Here is a 19127-nt window from a genome sequence, read left to right as displayed (position 1 = left end):
TCAATATGAGTTTTTTCCTGCCATTGCAAATTTAGGATGACCCAGGTTTGTGTTTTTACCTCCATCTAAATCCTGATGTTAAGTTGGCCATTCGAATACATTCTACTAAAGCAGCGAACTAATAAGATAAAGTTTTCAGTCTCCTAAACATACCTTCATGTTAGCCAACACACCCTGTTGTTATTTGCCCGGTTTGCTTGGTTAGCTAGCAAAGTCAATTATTAATCAGGCTTTCCTTGCATTAACAGTACCTACAGAACAAATTAATTACAGTCATCATCACAGCTGCTATACCAAAACATATGCTGGCAGTCTCACACTGTTGGAGGAGGTATTTTCTAGCCTGCAGCCCTACACATCCTTTGAGGGCGTTATGTAAGCACTGAGCAGCAGTAAGCACCAGAGAACAAAACCCAAAAAAGCCAGGTAAAAAAAAGCTTGTGTCCTCATACGCTTAAGCAGCATTGGATTTCTAAGACAAAACCTAAATACATCAGTATTCCTCAGACAAACATTCTTTATATTTTATGACAATTAATCATGCCCAAATGCCTAGCAAAACTAAAAATCGCATAGTAGTAGTGTATAAAATGTATTATTTATGATAATTATAATAATCTGTTAATGGCATAAAGCATGAACAAATAGCTGGGCTTATGCCTAGTTCACACTACATGATTTTTGCCCTGATTTTCGCTCGCCAACTGGTCGCCGCTAGATGTGGCAGCTCGGGAGCAACTTGTTGTTCACTCGGTGATCTAAACTCTCAATCGTGAACTACAACAACTCAATCTGAGCGGCTTGCCGAGCACTCGCCGAGCACTCGGCGACTGAGGAGAGATATCTAGCATGTTGAATATCTGGATCAGTCAGTTGCGACTGGCAATGAGCGCGGTGAGGGAGATAAAATAGTTTCTATAAGAATACATTGGCACACACACAAGCTTTACAATATTTGTACACCACACCAAACCATAATACCAACAATGCATTACACAAAAATATTTATTAACCTCCAACTCGCTACAGAACAAAACAATCTGGTTGCGTTGCCAAATCCACTCGGATTCATTTATTTTTTCTCTTTGATTTTACGCTGCACATCAGCACACAAACAGCTTTGATCGCTCGCTACTTGTTGACGTGCATTTTTGGACGTGGTGTCATTAAACTCTTCACTTTTTGTGTTTGTTTTCGTGACAAAACGTAATTTGGGAGACCAGAGAAGCTCGCCAGTTTGAGATTCCAGTTGGTGATAGATGGTGTAGTGTGAAACCCCCTATCACCGATCAGTCGTGTAGTGTGAAAGCCACACCAACCTGAAAGACTCCCGATTACAAGAGATCCAGTTGTGTAGTGTGAACTGTACTGTACAGCAACCTGTTGACTTGGAAAGTCGTGTAGTGTGAACTTGGCATTAGTTGTAAAACACATTAATACATCACAGGGACTTTTGCACAATTATGTTTGCAAATAAATGGCTTTTTTCCCAAAGTGAAAACCAGCATGTGTATCTTATGATAAAATTATTAATTAAAACTTCTTTACACCTGCTCGACACCACTAAGTGTTGGCAAACCTTCATTACCATAGCAACCAATCCAAAAACATAAATAGTCACTTGTTATTTGCAGTGTACAGTAAATTAGAGTTGCGCTGCAGTGTAAACAAAGCCTCTAATTATGATATTTGATACCTGGCCATGGACGTGCAGGTTCAGGTAAGGCAAAGTATCACTTCCCAGGCCCACAACTAGGCTTGAAAATGGGTTTTACACTTAGCAAAATGTATTATGTCTCAGTCTAAAGTCTCAGTAGTATACTGGATATATGGGTAAAGAGTGCAAGAGTAATATACTGAATATACTGTAGTGTGTAATACAGTGTAATACTGTGAAAATGTAGACATAACCGACTTACCAGCAAATTTTTTTTAGCAACAATAGTCGTGTGTGTGTCTGTGTGCGTAGTGTTTGGTCTAGTTCAGCTTATTGGAGTGTGTGTGTAGTGTTTAGTCCAGTGTTTGTTTATTAAAGAGTCTGATGGCTAGTAGAAAGAAACTGTTACAAAGTATAGTTGTGAGGACCTGAATGCTTTAGTACCTTTATCCAGATGGCAGAGGGGTGAAAAGTGTGTGTATGCAAGGGGTGTGTGGTATCATCAACAATGCTGATGGCTTTGCGGATGCAGTGTGTGATGTAAATGTCTGTAATAGAGGGAGGAAAGACACACACTTTTCAGCTGTCCTCAGTATGCTCTGCAGGGTCCTGTGATCCGAGATGGTACAATTCCCAAACCATGCAGTGATACAGCTGCTCAGGATGCTCTTGGTAGTTCCTTTCCTCAGTCTACACATAAAGATGCTATTGGGCTTTCTTGGTTATGGAACTGGTGTTGTGGGACCTGGTGAGGTTCTCTGCCAGGTAAAAACCAAGGAATTTAGTGCTCTTGATCTCCACTAAAGAGTCATCAATATTAAGCTGAGAGTGGTAATCGAAGGAAGTGTGTTCTTTTAAAGTCAAAGTTGCACCTCTTTTCTGTATGCTGACTTGTTCTGGCTGATGAGACCTACCACATTCATGTCATCTGAAAACTTGATGTAATTGAAGCGAGCATTGCTGCACAGTCTTGAATCAGCAAAGAAAACAGCAATGGACTGAGCACGCAGCCCTGAGGAGCTCCAGTGCTCAGTGTGGTGGTGCTGGAGGTGTCATTTCCAATCTGTACAAACATGTCTCCCAGTCAGAAGGTATAGACTCCAGTTGCAGAGAGAAGTGTTCAGACCCAGCCAGCTTAGCTTTACAATCGGGTGAATGCTGAACTTAAGTCTATGAACAGCATTCCAACATAAGTGTCCTTCTTTTCCAGATGGCTGAGAGCCAGATGGAAAGTGGTGGCTATGGCATCACCTGTGGAGTGGTTGGGGTGATACACAAACTGCAGGGAGGCCATTGAGGAGTACAGCAGGGTCTTTATATGCCCCATGACAAGCCTCTCGAAGCATTTCATAATGATAGGCATGAGTGCGATAGCACCGTAGTCAGTGGTAGTAGACTGTTGCTAATTTTCAGTAAATGTAAAAAATCGAGTCCAATCGAATCGAAGGCAACTTCATATTATGCCCAAGGTTTTATGCTCAGGTGTCTACATACTTTTGGCCCTCTAGTATTTATTTAATCTGTAGGTAAAATAAACATTAAACTGATATCTGCCTAATAAACAGCAACAACATTTTTGAATTGGCAGTTGACCTAAACACAAAACACAGGAGCAAATTACACCCCCCATGGAACTGTGCAATGCCCATACCCTTCCTCAACCACTGCTGTGTGGTTGCCAAGGCCCCATTAAAATATTATAACTAATAGCCCAGATTGAACTGCACAAGCAGAGTGAATTAATTTAATTAAGATCTAATGAATTAGACCATGAATAATCCAACAGTCAACACAGTCATACTGAATTAGATTTAAATTGACCACTCGTAAATCAATATACAGTACAGTGAGTATAAAAAGTCTACACACAGGATAAAGTTAAAAAAAAAAAAAAACAGCGCCCCGTGGCACAGAGGAATATTCCGCTAGCACACCAGCACCGAGATTCTAAACTCCTCGGTTCGAAACTCGCCATTGCCACCGGTCGGTTGGGTGCCATCTAGCGGGCATAATTGGCTGTGCCTGCAGCAGACATGGGATGACCGGACTATGTGGGTGGGGTCTTCAAACGCTCTGTAAGGATCCTGGCAGATAGAGAGATGCCTGTGCAGAGTGCATGAGTGCAAAAGGGTTCCGCTAAGGGCTGCACGAGGGTCGGAGAAGGCGTGAGCAGCAATATACCCACCTCGACTGCAATCAGGGTTCCCCCAGCAGCGGAAGACAAATTGACTACGCCAAATTGGGAGAAAATGCATAAATAAAATAGAAAAAAATATCATCTTTATAATCTGCATAATTTACTTGAAAAACAAATTGTTTAGAGGGGAAAATAAAAAAACTGAATTGCATAAGTGTGCCCCCCCCCCTCGTCTTATAAATGGGGGTGTGACTGTGTTTAGAATTAAACAGTTACATTTAGACTCATGTTAAAAAGTGATCAGTGACACCTGCCATCAATTATGACTGATTAACCCCATATAAATTTCAGCTTTACTAGGAGGATTTTCCACAAAGCGCTTACAAAACATCAAACTGATCTCACTGCTGAAAGGTATCAGGAAAAGCATTACATATACCATGAAACACAGTGAACATCATCAACACGTGGATAAAATATTAACACAAGTGACAATACCAAGAACTCTATGTTCATTCAAAATTAATGAAAGGACAGGAACAACACTGGTCCTGGAGGCTGCCAAGACGCCTACAGCAACATGGAAAGCTGCAGGAAATTTTATCAAGTACTGGCTGTGTACTAGATGTGACAAGAATATCCAGTATTTTTCAAATGTATAGGCTGAGGAGGACGCTGGAAAGAAACTTTTCTTTCAAAGAAAAACACTCAAGCCTGTCTACATTTTGTCAAATCCTACATCAAGTCTGCCAAGAGCTCGTGGGGAAAAATGTGTTATGGTCTGGTGACACTTTTTGTCCATAATTCCAAAAGGTATGTGTGGCCCAAAAACAACACAACGTATCACTGAAATAACACCATACAGTGAAGCATGGTGGTGGCGGCATTATGCTATGGGTTGTTCCTCCTCTGCTAAAACCAAAGCTTTAGTCAAGGTCTAGTTTCAAATATTAGTCCATTTTTGACCATTAGGCTTCTGCTAAAAAGCTAAAGATGAAACGGAATGTCATCTTTCTGCAAGACAGTGACCCAAAGCATACCTCCACATCACTTCACCAGAAGAAGATCAAAGTTTTGGAATGGCCCAGCCAGAGCCCAGAGCTGAAAATCTGTGGGATGAACAGAAGCACAGAAGATGCCTTCACAATCTGACAGATTTGGAGCACTTTTGCGAGGATGTGTGGGCAAAGATTGCCAAGTCAGAACGTGCCATGCTAACTCCAACCAAAAAAGACTCAACAAAGTATTAGTTGAAACTAGGGATGCATCAATACCATTTTTTCCCAACCGAGTACAATACAAGTACATGTATTTTTGTACTTGCCGATACCGATAGCAATACCAATACCTATTGGATCAGATATCTGACATGCTAGAAAACTCGATCCGGTCGCCGAGCGCTCAGCGAGCCGGTCGGATCGAGTTGTTGGATAGTTCACACTTAGCCATCAAGAGCCGAGTTTTGATCGCCGAGCGAACGCCAAGTTGCTCCCGAGCCGGCAAATCTAGCGCCGACCAGTCGCAGAGCGAAAATCAGGGCAAAAATTGTGTAGTGTGAACCAGGCATTACGCAGCAACGTGCACTAGGCACACGGTATCGGATGTTTAGTATCGGAGCCTCGTTTGCGAGTACGAGTAGTTAATGAGCGCGGTATCGGTACTCATGCATCTCTAGTTGAAACCTATGCTTATTTATGCAACCATATTATACGTTTTTTTTACTTAATTGTACAAATTTTAGGTCACATTATTTTGTTTGTTTATTAGGATTTTAACGTCATGTTTTACACTTTGGTTACATTCATGACAGGAACGGTAGTTACTCATTACACAAGGTTCATCAGTTCACAAGGTTATATCGAACACAGTCATGGATAATTTAGTATCTCCAATTCACTTCCCTTGCATGTCTTTGGATTTCGGGAGGAAACCGGAGCACCCGGAGGAAAACCACGCGACACAGGGAGAACATGCAAACTCCACACAGAAAGGACCCAGACCGCCCCACTTGGGGATCGAACACAGGACCTTCTTGCTATGAGGCAACAGTGCTACCCACTTAGCCACCGTGCCACTAGGTCACATTAAAGGAGAAAAAAGTTCTGAAATTATTCATCTTGGTCTCATTATTACATCACAAAAACCTAGAATTTCAGCAGTGCTGTGTCGACTGTATATCCATTAGTTATATTAAACGTATTAAACAAAGCCAGAGATACTCAAAAATATAAAATATTTGGATAAAGAACCAGTTCAAAAACCCTAATATAGAGTTTTTCGATGTGCTGCCAACATTCATAGAAATAAATCAGTAAGCAGAGAGTCAGCACTTACAAGATGACTTGAGTGGAGACAGCACTGCGGTGGTTAATGCAAAAAATACTGCTGACTATAAATCTGAGCTTTTGCACAGGGCTAATTATTCTGAGATGTTCCTGGTTTGGGCTAGTGCTAAATGTTCACTTAATCTTATGGGACAAGCAACTTTGACAAGATATTGCGTCCACAATTTAGAACATGATATTAATGTAATATTAATGACAGACTGCTAGCTCTCACCTTTCCTTGTTCTATATCTACATTCTGAATGTTCCACTAGCTATGATAATGACTCAGTAAGTTGCAGTATTATTCAGATATCACCAAGAAAACTGAGATATAATTATTTAGCAACAATTCTTGTTTGACCTTTCTGTCTTTTTAAATCTGCACTACACTTGGCTTCTCTTTTATCTATTTAACAGTAATACGGGTGTGAAGAATGAACAGAATGAAATATATATTGGTCCTAATGTCAAAAACATTAAAAGCTGCAAACTTTTGTGTTTAGCTTAATGCTTACTAATTTTTGCATGTGTGTTTTATTAGACTATTTCATTCTTTTTTCTCAAACATCAGACATAACAAAATATAGACTGCCTAAAACTTTAGAATAACTGTTTAAAAGGATGCTTGAAAAGTAACAGATAACAAGTAAATCTTAGCCTTAGATAATCCTCATGTTAACATGCCAGTGCCCTGAAAAAAAAAAAAACACACCTGCATTGTGTATCAGAAACCATGCAACAGTATGATGTGCAACTGAGGAAAGTTTGTCAGAAGTCAACACTTACTTGCGCAGACAAATTCTGTGGCCACATCAGTTTATTTATTTATGGTTTATAACCATATTAGCCCAAGATGGGCATTTCATGTCATACTTTTGTTTGCATGTACAGTGGTTACATTGCTGAAGTGACAAATTAAGGTGTTTCAATAAATCCAGGATTTTCTTGGGTGGGGTCTTCTCAAAAATGTCTTCCGGGTTCTCTCTTTTGTAATCTATTTGGGTCTTATGGGGCTATTTATAGGGCAGTCGATTAGGATGTGTCAATTAGGATGATAATAATGATAATAATAATAATACAATGATGCTGATTAAAAAAAGTTAGCTGTTGTTATTATTAAGGATTTTAGTACCTATTATATAATTGTTCTCATTACCAGTTACATGAAATATCTCACATTAATCGGATACAGGTGTCCTTACAGTAACCAAACTGACACTCTCCAAGCTGACCAAGTAATACAAAAGCCAGGTAAGTGATGGTGGGGTGAACCAGATGATATATGGCATGTTCCAAATTTAAAAAATACCTGCATTGTCAACCAAATTATAAACAAAATCAGTTTACATTATATACACAATATGAGCAAAAGTATTGGGATACCCCCTCTGATTATTGGCTGTGTGTTTCAGACACAGGTGCTAACAGATGTAATAAATCAAGTATATAATTGTAATAATATTTTATGCTTCCAACAATGCAGCAACAGTTTAGGGAAGGAGCATAATTCTGCCTCTGTGCACAAAGCAAGGTCTAGAATACAATAAGATCTACCACAACACTGTGCAACTTCACTGTGATTAACCATAATCAGCATTCCCTGCTGATTCATCCTCTTGATGTATCTCAGGATCCAGTTTATCATGACTGGCTTTTAAAACTGAAATACTGATTTGATAAAGATCCTTTATTTATGTTACTAGTTTAAAAGATGTGCAAACTATGGCACTTACACAATATGACCAAAAGTATGTGGACACCTGACCATCAGTTTGCTTGATATACCTTGTTAAAACCATGGGTTGAAAGAGACACCCCCTCCCCCACACACTTTGGAACTACAGTCCTTGCTCCCCTTGGAAAGCCTCTTTACTGGATTTTGGTGTGTGTCTTTGGACTCCAATGGTGGCTGAAAAGGCACAGCTTTTAATCAGCTTTCCAAGTTTAGTTTGGTCAGTTGCGTTAAGGTCAGGGCTCTGTGGAGTCCATTTACACAAAACTGATCAAACCGCATCTTTATGGACATCAATTTCTGCACAAGAGTACGGTCATGCTGAAACAAGACAAGGCTTTCTTTATTCTGCTGCCACAATGTTGGAAAAAAAACTCTGTTTTATTATCATAAAAGTGATTGTTTTCCCCCCAGTCCATCATGAGATGAGAGAAACTATGACATTTCTTGCTTCACTAAACTGTAAGAGTTCATAACTTTATCCAGCCTTGAGAAAATATAGTGCTCTTGTGGAGGACCCCATGAACCCATACATCAGCGTGAAGGAGAGAAAGAACGTGCTGTTTTGGCCGCAAGCCACAAAAGACTCCACGCAGCAAAGGAAAGCCTCCAAATGCTTCATCTATCTTCTTGAGTGCTCTTCTTAAAAGGAATGTGAATGTGTGTTTTTGATAGCGTCATCACTTTTTGTCTTGGCAGTACAGTATCAGAAAAAAAATGTGTCACGTGGTCACGGTGCCTGATGTTTCTAGAATCATTAGATGTGAATGCTATATGTAGGCGAGAGCAGCGACACTTGCCGTGCAGAGGGCTAATTATAGCAGTGCATAAGGAAGAGTGTGAGAGCGGGTAAGAGCAGGTGTTTGCAGAAGTTGCTAATCTGCAGGAGAGAGAGTGGTCATGAAGAGTGAAAGAGGACAAGCCGTCAAATAGCACAGTAACAACCTTTAAACCCTCCAGTGTTCTGCAGGCATTGGCGGATCGAATTAGTTAAGATATTCCATCAACTCATCTCTCTTTAATAGGTTCTGGATAAGAGTGTCTTCTAAATAAAAAAAAAATAGGTCATTAATAAGAAATAAGCTTTTTGTACATTTTTACAGGCTATGAGCAAGAACTTGAGTAGTCAACTTCATCCTCACCCTTGGACATAGCCAATCATGTTTTCTGTAGGTGCCTAGCTGGCCGATAGCATCGCTGGTTGTGGGCTAGTAATAAATGCAAAACACAGGAATACATTGGACTGAGTGCCAATTCATTGCAGGGCTTCAGCCATCCCATTCCCGCTCAGACATAGTCATAGCAATCATGTCTGTGTAGATGTCCAGCTGACCGACAGCACCACTGTCTCCATTATGTGGATTTGTTGTAATATTTCTATTACTTGTCTTTAAACTAATTCAACCGTGTTTGGTGTTATCCGATATTTGGTATCCTGCCCTCAGAATCTACAATCGTGCCTAAGGATTACTGACTGATGGTATTAAAAGGCATTAGACTAATACAAATGGTATTCGCCTCAAAAGTGCTGATCAGTTCATCTCTAATGTTCTTTATAACTCCTCAGTAGTGTTTTGGTTTGCCTCAAGTGGCTTTCCTGCCAGAATGCCTTTACAATAATTAAAAGAGTGGCATGTCTTGCACTTAATAAAACCACAAAACACAGAATGCCTTGGTCCTGTTAATAAAGGCATTTCAGTAGAGATTTCCTTGCTATGTTTAATGTTAAATACAAAATTTAATACACACTATGCACACCATTCCAATCATGCAGCTCAATCACAGAAATCTTTGCTTGACTGCTTCCTGGAGTTCATATTTTTAACGATCAATTAGCCAGTACACAATGCACACTCGACTCATAAATTCCTAAAGTTTTTTCAAAAGAAAAAAAGATCACAAGCTTGACCTCATATAACTGCCAGAAAGCCCCGAGCACAGCACTATTTAACATCCTTCTCTTCCTGACATACAGCATGTTTGGATTCCTGCCCATGGCCTACACAACCTACTACACACCATAAACTTCTAATACCTCTGTGTCTCAGAAAATCCAAACTAAACGAAGTTTTTAAATGTACGCTATAAACGGTCATTTTCCATTGGGGGTTTTGCTGTCACATTGCTGAATAGGATCCAAAAAAAGCTGTCAAGTAAGCAAAGCACATAGAGTACATTTTTAAAACATCAGAATAAATGCATACTCAATATGTCACAGCTCAGTAAGTAATAAAAATGTGTAATGAACCTGTTACACACTTGTTTTTGCTAAACAGATATCACTTATGCTATAGAACTGTATCGCCAATAACTAAAGGTTATATAGTCATATCTGAAACCATCATATGCAAATACACAATCTAGTACAAACATTACCATCACAATGTAGTACAGACAGGACTAAACTCATTATAATTACTAGAGATGCATGAGTACCGATACTAGTATCGGGTATTAGCCCGTTACCGCGCTCATTAACTCGTACTCGTACTCGCAAACGAGACTCCGATACTAAACATCCGATACCTTGTGCCTAGTGCACGTTGCTGCGTTAACGCAGGGATTTTCAACCTGTGGGGCGGCAGTGCTTGTCTGGGGGGGGCGCGAGTGCCTGACCGGGGGGCGTGACATTGCGAGATTTTTTTACTTCTAAAACTAAAGCAATTCATTTTTCACCCACGGGAGACAGATTGAATTATTCTCACTGACCACGCTCACACGCACGTTTAATGTTATTTAGTTCCGTTTGAAAAAAAAAAAAACCCTTCAAAATAGAGCTAACAGTGAAGATAAACCGGTTACAAAAGCAGCGACCGCTGTTATAGGACGTGTGTGTGTCTTTAATACTCTGTTCACAGTGTCGATACAAGTGATTCAGGAGTCGACTCATTTTAAGCGCAGCGTAAGTTTCTTTTCTCAGTCATCTCTCCGTGTTTACTGTTATAATGAATGATGCGGTTGTAAATGAACACCAAATACTACAGAACATTTTGTGTGACTCGCTTACATTATAAAGTTCAGGCTTAATTATACTGGTTATTACCACAGAGCGGGAGCCGACTCAGAGTCGTTTACGATTTACAGAGGTGAACCACGAATGTATGTGCTGATAGAATCGGCTCAGATGGGATCGGACTGTATTATCCTTTTAAAGTAAATATTTCAATCAGCAGAATCGCATCGCATGTATGATGTGCACAACGTTAATTACGTGCGTTTATTAATGAACGTTTACGTTAGCTTGTCAGAAGCTTTCTCAATTATGTCTGTGCGGTGTTTTTTTTTTTTTTTTACAAATAGTGATGGCAACCCAAGCAACTGTTCCACTGCAAAAATACATGTACTTGTACTCGTACTCGGTTGGGAAAAAAATGGTATCGATGCATCCCTAATAATTACAATACTGATATTAAGGCTCCGAGTATCACTCAACACTCATTGCCCAATCTTTAGAAGCTTCTATAGAATTCTATAAATTGTTTAAATTCACTTAAAATACAGATTTAAAAACATATATTAAAAAATGCATATGTGCAGAATTTTTATTGGTTTAAGGAGGTTGAGTAACACATTTTTATTTTCATAATTCCAATTTGTATTTTCTAGAGTCCACAAATCCAGTCACACTACCTTGTTCTGAACATGGTAACACGTTTTAATGAACACAACACAACTTTATTCTTACATTTATATAGTGTATTAGGCCATCAAATCTTGATGACAGAAACAGTAGTTACTTATTACACAAGATTCATCAGTTCACAAGTTTATATCAAATACAGTCATGGACAATTTAGTATCTCCAATTCACCTCACTTGCATGTCTTTGGACTGTGGGAGGAAACTTGAGCTCCCGGAGGAAAGCCACGCAGACACGGGGAGATCATGCAAACTTCACACAGAAAGGACCCAGACCGCCCCACCTGGGGACCAAACCCAGGACCTCCTTGCTGTGAGGCGACAGTGCTAATCTTGATTCAAATGGGATGCCAGATTACAGTCATTGTAAATGGATTCAGTTCAAGTTTATGCCATAAACATTTTAATCAATTTTAATCCATATATTATCTAATTCCAGCCATCAAATGACTGTTTGTTCATTCATGTTCATTATATTACTCATTATATGGATTAACTTATATCTGGGTGGGATCCTGTATAAAATATGAGTTGGTACACTGCCTAAATTAGTGCTTTTGCCATTATGGATCAACTTTGTTACAATGTGAAGCACGGTCTCCTTTGAAGTAAACAGAACTAAGCCTCTTTGTTGTTGGTTTATAATGGATTTAATTATTATATTAAAGAGAACCTTCCAGGAATTTGTGAAGAGAAAGAGTAAACAACCGGTTGTTGCAGGGTTTTTGTCATGCATATTGAATAGAAAAAGTCTACACACCCTTGTTCACATGGCAGGCTTTTGTGATGTAAAAAAAATAGACCAAGATGAATCACTTCACATTTATTTCCACCTTTAATGTGATCTACTGTATATTCTGTGCAATTCATTCGAAAAACAAACTAAAACTATGGAGAAAATAAAATAAAACTTGAATAATGTTGCATAACAGCAACTGGGGGTGTGGATGTGTTCAAAATTAACCAATCACATTCCAATTTAGGTTAAATACAGGGAATTATTACCAGTTCCAAATATCTGTTAATTTTGGCACAAAACCCTCTGGCCTCTTCTAAAAAGCTAAAGAGGAATTTTACCTGTCAGCTCAACAACAACCCAAAGCATACCTCCACATCAACAACAGAATGCCTTTATCGCTTTTGCGATGTGCCATGCTGATAGACTTCTACCCAAAAAGACTTCAACAAAGCATTAGCTTAAGGGTGCACATATTTATGCAACTACATTATTGCCACCAACCACCGCCCGACCCCACCCCCCAAAAAAAATTAATTGCACAGATTATAGGTCACATTAAAGGAAATCAGAAATCCCAGGTTACTTAGGGAATCAATAAGGTAAAACACAATCACAAACTTTAAGCTGTTTAATATTTAAACTGATTACATTAGCATATAGTCTGTTTTATAGATAAGATGTTTGTCTGTGGTTATTCTGACCCTGTTTACAACATGTCACTTAATATCTTTTGTATTTAAAGATTGTATCTGGATAGGGAAAACACATACAATGTGTGTAAATGCACCTGACACATTCAAACAATGTTACTAAATGTTGTAAATTTAAACATAAATGTAAGATTAAATCTGATCTGATCAGATCTGATCATTCAAAGCACTTTAAGGGGTGATTGAGACTGTAGCCAAATATCAAAACAAGCTTCTCTCCTGGATGCATCTGACTAACAAAACCATTTCCAAAACATTAAAACATTGAAGCACATGATTTTCATCAATCCCAGCATGCCAATAAAAGGACGTTTAGTAGCGCTTACTGCAGCCACAATCAGAGCCAATGCTGCATGAAATAGTTAAAGCAGTCATCTCCTTCCAAACATCATCTCCAGAAATTGCCGCCTTTCACTCTGAGCTTAAGAAAATTAGAGACGCTTGGTAAAATGCTTTTAGAATAAAAACTGCACCAACCATCTTTTGGAAATAAAAAACTGCAAACAAGGAATGATGCAGAATATGGGTGGTCCAGAGTCATAAACTGATTTGGATACTGTGCAAAATACAGAAATGGATTTGATTGTTATGTATATTGTTATATATGCACGTGATTTGTTTATTTATTAGGATTTTAGAGTCATGTTTTACACTTTGCTTACATTCATGATGGGGCAGGTAGTTACAGGTTACACATGATTCATCAGTTTAAGTTTTGTATTTCCAATTCATCTAACATAGATGTCTTTGGACTGTAGCCATGCAGACACAGTGAGAACATGCAAATTCCACACAGAAAGGACCCAGAATGATGCCAGTTAGAAACAATACAGATACAATACAGATAAACAAGGTGCAAAACAAAACCAATTCTGAATTAGATCTTTCTGTGGAGTTTGGCATGTTTTCTAAGTATACTGTATATATATACAGGGGTTGGACAAAATAACTGAAACACCTGTCATTTTAGTGTGGGAGGTTTCATGGCTAAATTGGACCAGTCTGGTGGCCAATCTTCATTAATTGCACATTGCACCAGTAAGAGCAGAGTGTGAAGGTTCAATCAGCAGGGTAAGAGCACAGTTTTGCTCAAAATATTGCAATGCACACAACATTATGGGTGACATACCAGAGTTCAAAAGAGGACAAATTGTTGGTGCACGTCTTGCTGGCGCATCTGTGACCAAGACAGCAAGTCTTTGTGATGTATCAAGAGCCACGGTATCCAGGGTAATGTCAGCATACCACCAAGAAGGACAAACCACATCCAACAGCATTAACTGTGGACGCAAGAGGAAGCTGTCTGAAAGGGATGTTCGGGTGCTAACCCGGATTGTATCCAAAAAACATAAAACTACGGCTGCCCAAATCACGACAGAATTAAATGTGCACCTCAACTCTCCTGTTTCCACCAGAACTGTCCGTCGGGAGCTCCACAGGGTCAATATACACGGCCGGGCTGCTATAGCCAAACCTTTGGTCACTCGTGCCAATGCCAAACGTCGGTTTCAATGGTGCAAGGAGCGCAAATCTTGGGCTGTGGACAATGTGAAACATGTATTGTTCTCTGATGAGTCCACCTTTACTGTTTTCCCCACATCCGGGAGAGTTACGGTGTGGAGAAGCCCCAAAGAAGCGTACCACCCAGACTGTTGCATGCCCAGAGTGAAGCATGGGGGTGGATCAGTGATGGTTTGGGCTGCCATATCATGGCATTCCCTTGGCCCAATACTTGTGCTAGATGGGCGCGTCACTGCCAAGGACTACCGAACCATTCTGGAGGATCATGTGCATCCAATGGCGGTGCCGTGTATCAGGATGACAATGCACCAATACACACAGCAAGACTGGTGAAAGATTGGTTTGATGAACATGAAAGTGAAGTTGAACATCTCCCATGGCCTGCACAGTCACCAGATCTAAATATTATTGAGCCACTTTGGGGTGTTTTGGAGAAGCGAGTCAGGAAACGTTTTCCTCCACCAGCATCACGTAGTGACCTGGCCACTATCCTGCAAGAAGAATGGCTTAAAATCCCTCTGACCACTGTGCAGGACTTGTATATGTCATTTCCAAGACGAATTGACGCTGTATTGGCCGCAAAAGGAGGCCCTACACCATACTAATAAATTATTGTGGTCTAAAACCAGGTGTTTCAGTTATTTTGTCCAACCCCTGTATATATATAAATATATATATATATATATATATATATATAAGGTCCCGGACTGCTCCACTTAGCAATCTAACCTAGTACCCTCTTGCTGTGAGGCGACAGTGCTACCCACCGAGCCAATGTGCTGCCCTAAATGCAGGTAATTAAAATGCTAGTAAGAAACAATACAGATAAACAGTATGGCAGTTGTAGACTAGCAGTGAAGGTACTGGACTAGTAATCAAAAGGTTGCTGGTTCTAGCCCCAACACTACCAGGTTGCTGCTGTTGCTGCAAACTCCACACAGAAAAGACCCAGACTGATGCCAGTAAGAAACAATACAGATAAACAAGGTGCAAAACAAGACCAATTCTGAATGGGGTCTTTACGTGGAGTTTGGCATGTTTTCTAATTGTATGTAATATATATATATATATATATATATATATATATATATATATATATATATATATATATATATATATATATATATATATATACATATATATATATATATATATATATATATATACAGTATATACAGGGTGGGCCATTTATATGGATACACCTAAATAAAATGGGAATGGTTGGTGATATTAACTTCCTGTTTGTGGCACATTAGTATATGGGAGGGGGGAAACTTTTCAAGATGGGTGGTGACCATGGCGGCCATTTTGAAGTCGGCCATTTTGGATCCAACTTTAGTTTTTTCAATGGGAAGAGGGTCATGTGACACATCAAACTTATTGAGAATTTCACAAGAAAAACAATGGTGTGCTTGGTTTTAACGTAACTTTATTCTCTCATGAGTTATTTACAAGTTTCTGACCACTTATAAAATGTGTTCAAAGTGCTGCCCATTGTGTTGGATTGTCAATCCCTCTTCCCATTGAAAAAACTAAAGTTGAATCCAAAATGGCCGACTTCAAAATGGCCACCATGGTCACCACCCATCTTGAAAAGTTTCCCCCCTCCCATATACTAATGTGCCACAAACAGGAAGTTAATATCACCAACCATTCCCATTTTATTTAGGTGTATCCATATAAATGGCCCACCCTGTATATATATATACAGGGGTTGGACAAAATAACTGAAACACCTGGTTTTAGACCACAATAATTTATTAGTATGGTGTAGGGCCTCCTTTTGCGGCCAATACAGCATCAATTCGTCTTGGAAATGACATATACAAGTCCTGTACAGTGGTCAGAGGGATTTTAAGCCATTCTTCTTGCAGGATAGTGGCCAGGTCACTACGTGATGCTGGTGGAGGAAAACGTTTCCTGACTCGCTTCTCCAAAACACCCCAAAGTGGCTCAATAATATTTAGATCTGGTGACTGTGCAGGCCATGGGAGATGTTCAACTTCACTTTCATGTTCATCAAACCAATCTTTCACCAGTCTTGCTGTGTGTATTGGTGCATTGTCATCCTGATCCAATTTAGCCATGAAACCTCCCACACTAAAATGACAGGTGTTTCAGTTTCATTGTCCAACCCCTGTATATATATATATATATATGGTCCCGGACTGCTCCACTTAGCAATCTAACCTAGCACCTTCTTGGTGTGAGGCGACAGTGTGGCAGTTGTAGCCTAGCGGTTAAGGTACTGGACTAGTAATCAGATGGTCACTGGGGTTTAAGTCCCAACTCTACCAGGTTGCTGCTGTTTGGCCCTTAAGCAAGGCCCTTAACCCTCAATTGCTCAGACTGTATACTGTCACAGTACTGTAAGTGGCTTTGGATAAAGGCATCTGCTAAATGCTGATAATGTAAATACACAAGGTGCAAATGGGGTCTTCCAGTAGAGTTTGGCATGTTCTCTAAGTATGTATGGATACTTATCCACTATACTTATATACTCTCTTCTATTTATTATCATTCATTTAGCCCTTGTAGTTAATTGATTTAGCCACTGTAGTCACCTTGTAATTATATAGTAGTCTATACACTGTACAACCATTATCTGTTTACTGTTTTTAATATATGCACCTTCATTTTTTACTTATCTGGTCACTACTGCACTTTTTACTGTATTATATGTAAATAATCTCTATCTTGCACTTCTGGTTAGATGCTCCTGCATTTCGTTGGCTTTGTACTTGTACTATGCACAATGACAATAAAGTTGAATCTAATCTAATGGATATTTTTAGACATTTTCCAACCAAAAATGCAGAATGTAGATCTACTACTCTAAACTGGCCCTAAGTGGGAGTCCATGTGCAAGTGTGTGGTGCCCTGGATTGGATCGACTCTCCGCACAGGGGGGTATGAATTAATCCCGACGGACCATGTGACCCTGTCCAGGATTAAATGAATTTCGGTGTCAATTTAAACAAGAATTCACATTCAGAGGGGTGTGGCGCTTCATCATCCAGGGCGATCTGAACGATGGTTGCCTGCAGCTGGAACTCTCGATCATATGAGCAGCTCGTTCTAATTTTACATCACACTACCTAAAATAAAACGTGCACATTTTTTGCCGTGATCGAGATTAGAAACCTATTCTGGAATCTGGTGCGATCGTGTCATTGAACGATGCTTAAAATGAGAAACACGGTGCGGATGGTGTAAGCGGTATTGAGTATTGCAGTAATACAGATCCTGGAGGGAAACAGCCTACATTTGTAATGTAGATCACACATGATTCGAGTCTGATTATGATGCATTTGGGAAGCATGATTTAAGCAAGGATTTATTGCTAAGCTAAATCCTTGCGGTATAAAAAGAGGCATCCGGCATGAATGAATGGCAGTGCGCTGAAGCGGAATGGAAAGCTTGAGGGCACACGATCTAGCATGTAACACCCACGGTGACACTCGGTAATCGCAAATTAAAGGTGAAACATGCAATCGTGGTATTTATTTTTAAGCAAGCAAGTTAGATTTAAAGCTGTTTTTGCATATACAACCTCCGATCGTAATAACATCAACGCTCGATCGTAGGTACATGGCGACTGTGGTTCAAGTTTCGGAGAGTAGCCTTGATAGGTAAGGTTTAAAAATTGGCATCAGTTTAAAGATTGGTGTCGGTGGATGGCATATAAGATTAATATGGCTGAGTCAACCCTTCAGCGATGACCAGATCGAGTGTAGAAAACGGTCTGTCCGATACGAGCTGTTAAATCGTTCGTAAATAAGCAGCGTGATAACGTTTCATGGTCCAGCGTTTCTCCTAGAGACTGATATGCAGCTGCTCGACTCGATATGAATGGTGTTCGTGAATATCTGTGAAGATCCCTGATCGTCTGGATGGAACAGTGCTGGAATAATCTTGGACCACATCATGACTGACCTGCACAACCAACCAGATAACACCAGGATCGATACAACATCGATCCGACAGGCAAAGTCAACGGGCTACTCGTCCGTGCAAACGGCAACTCGGGCTTGTTTCCATCTCATGCATGCGTCCACTTTAATAACCACACAGTACATCCTTATGCAGAAATCCCACATTAGGATCAAACGCCCATTCATACTCCACCATGCATCACACGCCGAATGAACCAGCCTGCACCAATTCCACACGCACACACCGCAGCCTACAGTCCCACCACGCAGCATTCTAATCTGTAAAAGCGCAAAGAAACAGAAATAATGGTCGAATTCTTACCTGAAACGCAGCTGTATGGTGCATGAGAGAGGAGCTGTGTGTACGGAGCTGTGTGTTGAGGCAGCAGCAGCAAGGCGGCGTGTTACTCCAGCTCTGAAGCTTCACTAGAGCTCCGCCCTGCTCATTACTCCCCTAATCCCAACCAAACACTGCTAATGGAGGCGAGGAGAACAACCTATACATCACTACTACTATCAGTTCTGGATCACAGCTACACCCTACAATGCCTTTTATTAAAATATTGTTCAACATAAGACATTTTTATCAGAGAAGTACAGCCAAGCATGATAAAACACTTCCCTCATGTATTCCACTTCTACAACCCCAAATCAGAAAAAGTTGGGACAGTATGGAAAACGCAAATAAAATAAACAATGCAGTGTTCCTTACATTTACTTTGACTTTTAT

At 39.9% G+C, this 19127-nt stretch overlaps 1 protein-coding gene across 1 annotated transcript in view; it reads right to left on the bottom strand.

The window, feature by feature from the left end:
* The window catches only part of tln2b (talin 2b), a 265448-nt gene extending 246648 nt beyond the window's left edge, over nucleotides 1-18800 (bottom strand). The window contains exon 1 of the mRNA XM_062991879.1: nucleotides 18720-18800. The gene's annotated coding sequence lies outside the window, so the exon portion shown is untranslated. The remainder of the gene's footprint in view (nucleotides 1-18719) is intronic.
* Nucleotides 18801-19127: the final 327 nt, after the last annotated feature.

Source organism: Trichomycterus rosablanca, chromosome 1, assembly GCF_030014385.1.
Source record: "Trichomycterus rosablanca isolate fTriRos1 chromosome 1, fTriRos1.hap1, whole genome shotgun sequence".
Taxonomy (NCBI): domain Eukaryota; kingdom Metazoa; phylum Chordata; class Actinopteri; order Siluriformes; family Trichomycteridae; genus Trichomycterus; species Trichomycterus rosablanca.
This window is presented reverse-complemented; position numbering and strand designations above follow the sequence as displayed.